A 9,163-nucleotide genomic window follows, 5' to 3' on the forward strand; every position below is an offset into this window, starting at 1 on the left:
ATTTTATGTTCTATCTTCTCCATTGTACAGAGCACTAGAGAGAAGAGAAGGAATACGAATCTCTCATTCTCATGGATGGCTGAGGGTATGTGGGACAAGAAGATGAGCTGCAGCTGGGTGCACCAGTCAGATAAATGTTGTAGTGGAATAGGAAAGACTAGGTAGGAAAAGAGCATAGGGCAGTCCTAGAGAAGATACAAGTGTAGGCAAAGGGCAGAGGAGACTCCAAAATAGGCAAATATCAAATATACAAGTTCAAATAAAGCAAGGACAGTAGTATTCATACCTAGAAATTATGCATGCAAAGTGCAATTTTATTTATAGTAATATTTGTATTATCATAATAATTGATCTTCCGCAATAATCCTTACACATCATAACACAGCATATTTAAACATGACATACAGCATACATTATCAAATGTCTTATATGTGTGTGTACATTTGACTACATTTCATTTTTTAAAGGATACAGCAAACAATAAAACACAATCTTACCTTTAAGTAGGTACACCACTAGTGCACAGGCGCGCTCCCTGCGGCATGCCGTCCCAATCCAATAAGGTCATCAGTGTGCGCACAAGTCTCGTGTGCGTGTGTGTATATATATATATATATATATATATATATATATATATATAGAGAGAGAGATTGATTGTGTGGTAAATACCTATATATTATAGAGTGTGAAGTGAATGATAAATGAAGGATAAAGATTCCATGTGTGTTTGGTAAAGGGCAGAGCACTTTCACAAATTTCATTTCACAAGTGCCATTACTCCAGATAAACTCTAATATGCAAACTATGATTATCAGTATATATATACTCCCATCATATTATGGGGTATATTTGCTAAAGTGCAGGTTTTTAGAAGTGGAGAAGAAGTGTCATGCCAGCAGTAAAGCATCCTGAGACCATTCATGTGTGGGGTTGCTTCTCAGCCAAGGGAGTGGGATCACTCACAATTTTGCCTAAGAACACAGCCATGAATAAAGAATGGTACCAAAACATTCTCCAAGAGTAACTTCTCCCAACCATCCAAGAACAGTTTGGTGATGAACAATGACTTTCCAGCATGATGGAGCACCTTACCATATGGCAAAAGTGATAACTAAGTGGCTCGGGGAACAAAGCATCAAAATTTTGAGTCCATGGCCAGGAAACTTCTCAAGACCTTAATCCCATTGAGAACTTGTGGTCAATCCTCAAGAGACGGGTGGACAAACAAAAACCCACAAAGTCTGACAAACTTCAAGCATTGATTAGGCAAGAATGGGCGGCCATCAGTCAGTATGTGGCCCAGAAGTTGATTGACAGCATGCCAGGGCGGACTGCAGAGGTCTTGAAAAAGAAGGGTCAATACTGCAAATATTGACACTTTGCATAAACTTAATGTAATTGTCAATAAAAGCCTTTGACACTTATGAAATGCTTGTAATTTTACTTTAGTATACCATAGTAACATCTGACAAAAAGGTCTTCAAAACACTGAAGCAGCAAACTTTGTGAAAACTAATACTTGTGTCATTCTCGAAACCTTTTGGCCATGGCTGTACACTGTTTTAATCACTAATGGATGTTGAAATCTCAAACCAGCTTTACATAATATCACAAGCTAGCAAAAATTAATGTTCACTATTGCAAGTATTGCTGGGTACAAACTAGACGATAAATTGGAAGAATTGACGATTTTAGACTAATTGGAATAAAAATCGCCCACATTGTCTAGTGTGTACACACTATTGTGCGCTCCAGTGAGTGATTGTTCCACCAGTTATTAAATCTTCTAGCGTATATCAGCAATCTTCCGTTGTCAGGGGCTAAGGGTAATCGCCCCAACCATTGGTAGGATTGCTGGATTGTTTAATATGAAATGCTCTTTATTTAATATTTCTTCTTCAGGGTCCATAGGCTCCACAGGGAGACCTTGGGGTGTAGGTGGTGGATCAGGAATCCGGGCGCCATACAGTTAAAGCTTTTCAGCTCCCAGGATGCACTGCTTCACTCCCTATACCCCGCCCCCAAGCCAGGATTTATTTAATATCCTTGTCCTGGAGTGTTAATACTCCAACACAGTAGACAGACAGTATGAGTAACAACTAGAGTGTTTAAAAATAAACAAATCTTAAATATATATACAATGGTGGGTCCCTGAAATAAAGGGCTCCTATAAAGAACTCAGTGCTAATAATCCGTATCGGAAGATCAAAATAACACAAAAAATTTCACAGTATAATAATATTTATACTATTATTTATATTTTATCAGTATTTAATGATATTTCTATATATATTTAATGGTTGTATTATGGGTGCTAAATTGCACTGCACGTTATCATTTTATTTATAAACTATTTACATTTTATGATTTTTATATTGTTTATTTATCATTACACTTTCATGTGTTACCTTGACCCTTATGTGTAAACATATATTTATTTTGCTGTATTGTGTGTATCATTACATTATTTTACAGCAAATCAATACATTGTTTGGTTTCCGTACCACAACAACCACAGCCTCCCCAAACACACACCCCTTCTCTTTTTGCACCCACATTACTGAGTAATTTAAATACTATAGGACTGAAACCTCTATTTCCAAATGCAGCATTCAGAAACACCTGTAGCCTATCCCCAACTCCAAAGGGCAGGCTAGGCATTACTATCCACCTCTTTATAACCCATGTCAAATGTATTTTTGATCAGCACTACAATAGGAGCAAGACTAGCATCAGCAGACTCCAGTTAGTAGTATTCTATGTATTAGATGGGAGGGTTGTGGCGCTTGTCCCCTACTCTTAGGCTGCATACACATGTAAAGATTTTCTGTCCAACCATCCAACTGGTTGATTGGTTGGAATGAAAATCTGGTAAGGTATGGGAGTAAATGATGATCAGCAATTTGCTCCTAAATGTCAGAAAACAGATGAAAATGGACGCTTTTACAAGTTTGTTAAATGTTTGATCTAAACAATTTGTTCAAACAACAGTTTTTGTCCATTTTCCGGCATTTGGGAGCAAATTGCTGATTGTCATTTGCTTTCATACCTTACCAGACTTACATTCCAACCAATCAACTAGTTGGATGGTTGGACAGAAAATCTTTGTGTGTACCCAGCTTAAGATTTAGAGGGTAATTTTTAAAGCATACAATGTGTATTATAATAAAAACAAGACAAAGAAAATAATAATATATCCATCCCCAAAAAAATTAAATATACTTCACCAATGATGTATGGGTGACAGCTTGTCCTTTGATGAACCAATTAGGTGGATCATTCAGGATAATCTAGGGAAAGGGTAGAGAAAGTACATGCATCCAATAGTGTAGTATCTCCAGTGTGTTACTTTTTGCACCCTTTAAAGGGATTTTAAAAATAATATGGATTACAGAGAGACACTTCATTATGCTTATCTGTTGCTTAATGGGACAATCTTTCCATGGTTCAGTCACAAAATCCCCAGCCCCCAGATTCTCTCCAAACCAGGAGTTAGAATATCCTTGTCCCCCGGGTTATTGTGTCCCAAATAAATTAGTAATAACCACAATTGTGTAATAATGTGAATATAGTTTTAGGATGCTAGAGGGGTGAGGTGTAAAAAAAACACTCAAAAGTGTTGTGTAGCAATAAAGTACTGATGTGCAAACTCGAAAAATAAACTTTAAAGCATATATTATGTGTATTTAACCAATATCACAGGTAGGAATGTAGATTTCTTATCAGCTCATGTGGTGATAAAAATAATTAAATAAAAAACTAAATGTACAAAAGATTAAAAGGAGCTTATTAAGATGGTGCATCTTTTCAAACGGAAGACGCAGCATGAGGTAAATCTTTAAGGATAACTTAAACCAGTATAACACTAGGGGGCTTAGAGAAATATGGTGATTGAAAGAAATGTCAAAACGGTTGTGTCAGTGTTGACAAATGTACGCGTTTCACCCACATGAGGGCTTCATCAGGGGAGTGGGGTGAGTCTAAGTCTGCATAAATACCCTGTTCTTGGCAATCCACAACAACGGAACTGTTGGGTGCCAGTGCTGCGTATATGCCGGCTGAAGCACTAGAGGCAGAATTGTTCAGGTTCTTGAATAGTATTATTACACGTGTGAGACCTGAAACTGGTCCTAGTGCTATTGGTATTAATAAGCGCAGAGAAGCACCTTTTCATTTCTTGTATGTTTTGTTTTTTTATCTTGTTTATTTAAAAAAAAATATTTAAGAAAAATAATAAATATTACACTATGGTTACAATTTATTTTTCTTCACATGAGTTAAGAGATCTACATACCTACCTATGAAATAACAATACTGAATATAGTATACTATTGGGTGCATATCATTTCTTTACCTTTTTCCTAGGAGCATTCTTTAATCATTTCTGAAATGCCACCAAAAACATATTTTTTGGGGATTACCCTTAACAAACAAATTTCACTTTTTGGAATGTTTCGCTTTAAATTACCTCTTGTACTTGAGGATACTGGCTTAGAGATCTTGTTTAATGTCTAGGGATGTGAGTGTGCCAGTTATACCTTGCGCCCTTCTATGGGGATGCCGTCATTACGTCGACACCAGAAATCTAACAATATGTTGATATGGAACCAATGCTGGATCAGCGAAAAGTCAGAGTCAGCTGACTGCCGGACCACCCGGAATGTTTTGTCACTATTCGAAATGTTGAATGTTGACGTGGTCAGTGTCAACATGCCAAACATTAATGTCGACTAAATATACAGAACCTTTTGAATGAGTTATGATGTTGTCATGGAGGCAGACACTGCATGTGGACAATCCCCCTGTTATATTAAATTCAACATTACGAGTTGTATCCTTCCTGCCAATATCAATCTCTCTCAGTGGTACCAGTGTTTCCATTCCCTTGTTTTAATCATAAACATCTAACATATAAATGACTACTTCCTTAACAAGCATTCAAACTGTAGTAAATGGGTGTTCCTTAATTGTTATTTCCAAGACAGGAATACAAAGATTCATCCTCTAATTCAGTGATTTCCAACTCGAGGCACACTAGACAAGATTTTAAAATGGCTGGGCACACTGTCCAGCAATGCGGTGTGCGTGATCAATGAAAAAACATTGGCTCCCACATAAAAATATACACACATATTGGCCTCCACAGGAATAAAATACACTACACTACACTACAAGTGCACTGAGCTGATTGCCGCATTAATTAGAGCAGCATTTTTCAACCACTGTGCTGTGGCAACCACTCGCTGCACACTAGTATGCCACAGCACAGTGGTTGAAAAATGTTGCTCTAATTAATGTATGTATGTAAAATGAGGTACATGCCATTGCCATCCATAAAAATGTCACGTTAGCATGGTCTTGCAAATAATAAAATGTCACATTGTTTATTGGAAAAAAAAATATGGTTTATTTTTTTTAAAAAGATGTACTTTGGTGAAAAAAGTTTTATTTTAGTACAGTGAAAATGTTATTATTTAATGCACATGGTATAGCTTGAGAAACAATCAATTAGACCTAACTGTTCCTTTATAAGGCTGAGATTGGGTGCTATTTCTGGGAGTGCCCCCCTTAACCAGTGGCACCTAGATATGCCTAAAGATAGCACTGGCCCTCATGCACTTCCATAGCATAAATTTATACTATATTACCATGTACCTTCCCATGCCACCATATAAATACCTTCATGCATCCTCACGTGTTGGAACACCCCAATATTTCTACTGCCAGTTACCATGTCATAAAAAGAGCACTTTCAAAAAATAGATAAGTATTACATTTTGCTCCTATGGCCTCAAGTACAGTCATATAAATACTATAGCTCCATATAACATTACCGCTCACTACATAGTAAATTTACCTGGATCCAGGTGACCTAAATATTTATCGTATAGTCCATCCTCCCAACACACACACACCTACCTGTTGGGAGGATAGGCTGCAGGTTACATATTTAGGTAATCTGGTTCCTGGTAGGTGGGCTATGTATGATGTGTGGCAGGGGGAAGGCAATAGACCTCCTCTCACAGGGAGCGATCCTGGTGCTGGCAATCAGTTCTCTCTGTCCGGAAACAATAGACTTGCCTACCACCATTACCATGGACATGACATGGACCACGCTATATAATAGTGCACGCTAACAAGTAATAGTAGTATCACGTACTCAGCATAATAACGTGTATCACTTTGTGTGTTATAAATGATTTACATTACACAAATAAATTACAAGATAACCATGTTCAATGCACAAGTCTTCCTGCTACACGGGTAACATAATACATACACCAGCTCTGTAGCATGCATGACAGTGACAGCTATGGGGACAGCTTGTATGTGCGGCTAGATGGCAGTATTGCTATTCACATAGGCATCCGTGCAATCTAACTACATGATGCTACACAAATCCAGAGCTATCTAGCTGCAAACGTCATGGAAGCATTATCCACACTGGATACATAAATGCAGTATGTATGCTACACTTCAGAACCAAATGCTCCCAGCTATTTGCTGATAATATATAAGCGTGCACATTGCCGTATGTTCCGTATCCGTAGAACAACCATGTCACCTCCATAGTAAATCATGCAGTGACAGTGCCGACCAGAGCTATAGCGCGACCGGGGCACACAGTGACGCTACAGGCGGGTGCGCTGGATATGTAACTGGCTGCGGAAACAACACGTAACAGTGCTACGGCATAGTGATAGATGTAATTACAGATCTGCCCACTACAGCTCATCACATGTAAAAGAGAGCGTTAACCTCAGCAGCCGAAATAGCTCAGTTGGGAGAGCGTTAGACTGAAGATCTGAAGGTCCCTGGTTCGATCCCGGGTTTCGGCAAAAGTTTTTATGTTTTTTGTTTTTTTCATCAACGCCCCTCCTCCTTTTATTGCCTATTCACTGATCTGTGATTTCAGATTAATAGCATGTATGGTAAGGTATTTGTGTTTTTTATTTAATGTAGTTAATGAAGATGCACACAACTTTTTTTGCACATGTATTTAATATTTTAATTGGCTTTGGATCATATTTATTACATGAAAATTCTTAGTTCCACAGTGGCCGATCTACATAGTGAAGCATTAGCTTTATCAAACAAAATAACATTATTGCATTTACCCAGGGCCGTAACCAGGCCCTTTCAGAGGTTCATAAAGGCCCAGGGAAACCCAAATTAAAACAAAAAATGTATTTTATATTAATTTTAATGCTTATCTAAAAAGTTAAAATTAAAAATCGGGACACCTAACTATTCCTAAGTGCTATTCTTCACCCCTTCTTCATGGCCACAGATATGCACCTGCCGTGGCTATTAGAAACCCTGACTTCCTTCAGCAGGTAAAATTGGGGGTACCCATAGTGATACCCCATGTCTAGACATCTTTAGCGGAGTCCTTGGAATATTTCCCGAAAATTCCAGTTTTTTGGCGATACTTACCTTTCCACCGGCTCCCATCTTCATTGATTTCTAATTGAATACGGGGATAAAGCGGGCACACGCCCGATACTTTATCCCTGGAAAACCTGCGATGTGGAGCGAAAAGTCCAGCACAGACTTTTTTCGCTCCCAAACTGAATGCCCCCCTTAAAGTTTGTACTATAAATTTGTTTCAGGAAAATTATCTTGTCACTGAAATCTTGGGAAAATATCTTTCTTGTATTGGTGCTGAATACCCATGTTCAGACTTTAGAGAATGAGCCAGGCTCACTGCTTAGAAAAACATTACAGCGGGTGCACAGCACAACTGAACATTGTGGCAGCGGACGGTTCTGCCCGCCGGCCGGCCGGCCAACCACATCCATCACAGATGACAATTTGTGCCACATTGAAGGTCTGATTCAGGAGGACAGACACATTAAAGTTACTAATATTGCTAATGAACTCAACATCTCAGTGGGTACTCGCAAATGACGGTGAAGTTCAGAAAGCCATCATGTCCTGGCTTCAGGAGCTTGACATTGATTCTTCTATGCCGAGATAAATGCTTTGGTCTACCATCGCAACAAATGATTAGGCAAGGAAGTGGAAATATAATTTGTACCAAGGCCATAATACTGAATATACATACATGTGCAAGTTGAATAAATGTATGCAATGAAAGGGCTTATTTTTCATACCACCCTTGTATATCCAAAGTAGGGTGTACTACCATATATTAATCCAATCTAGGGGTGCTTATCCTCCAAGATATTTCTGCAAATGCATCTGTGCAGGATATCTATATAATGAATTATCCAGAGGGCACTCACCGATTTTGCACATAAAATATATTTAATGCAGATTCACAATCTCCCAAACATGGTCAAAGCTTGGTCACTTACTGGCTACAATATTACAGAAGGTCGTCATTTCGGTACAACTCGTATCTTTTTCAAGACAAATGTACTTATATCATGTCAGCAACTTTGCAAGAATGCTGACCTTAGGCTGCGGGTGGGGGAGGGGTAATAGGGCAGAGCCGTATCTAGGGCTATGTGAGTGGCACCATCACTACCTCATGGTGCTTGCAGAGTGCTGTTCACTGCAGAGACGCCCAAAGCGTACAAGGGAAGCTTCGGACACGTGGCCTGTGGAGCTGCCCGGAGCATCCTTAGGGAACTCCACTGCTCTACTTAACGGAGGAACCGGCCCCACCCCCGAGGCATTACATCCTGATGTAATGAGTTTAGGAGGTGGGGATGGCACAGTATTGCATAGATCCTAGAGGGAGAGTTGAGGTAGGGGTCAAGGATAACGGAAAAATAATGGATCACCGGGGATCAGAGCTCTGACCCGCTAGTAGCGGTCACATGACTGCCAGGATCCTGAATACTCTGCTGGAGCTGCTGCAGCCGCCAGAAGGTAAGTCCTCACTGGGCCACCAGGCCAAAATGTCGACATTCTAACATGTCAATATTATTTCACTGTAATGGTCAACGTTGACATGACCGTATGGACATCCTCATGTCGACATGATGAATGTCAACATTATGACTGTCAACATTTTGTACACAACCTGGTTTTGCTTTAATAAACGACTGCTACTTTAAAACGCTGAGCAGTTTTGCACAGGACTCGCCGATGCCTGCAGTCCGCAGGCTATTACATATACCCGGGAGTCTTTATAAAAAAAACAAAATATTGTTTTTAACATAGCCAATGGCTTATAAGTAACTAACTATAT

At 39.1% G+C, this 9,163-nt stretch overlaps 1 non-coding gene across 1 annotated transcript; it reads left to right on the forward strand.

Annotated features, from left to right (window-relative positions):
- Window positions 1–6,766: 6,766 nt before the first annotated feature.
- On the forward strand, window positions 6,767–6,839 carry TRNAF-GAA (transfer RNA phenylalanine (anticodon GAA)). Its single transcript has one exon. It is a non-coding gene; the product is annotated as a tRNA-Phe (tRNA).
- The last annotated feature ends 2,324 nt before the right edge of the window (window positions 6,840–9,163 follow it).

The sequence above is a fragment of the Taudactylus pleione genome, unplaced genomic scaffold (genome assembly GCF_031769625.1).
Source record: "Taudactylus pleione unplaced genomic scaffold, aTauple2 ptg000041l, whole genome shotgun sequence".
Classification (NCBI taxonomy): domain Eukaryota; kingdom Metazoa; phylum Chordata; class Amphibia; order Anura; family Myobatrachidae; genus Taudactylus; species Taudactylus pleione.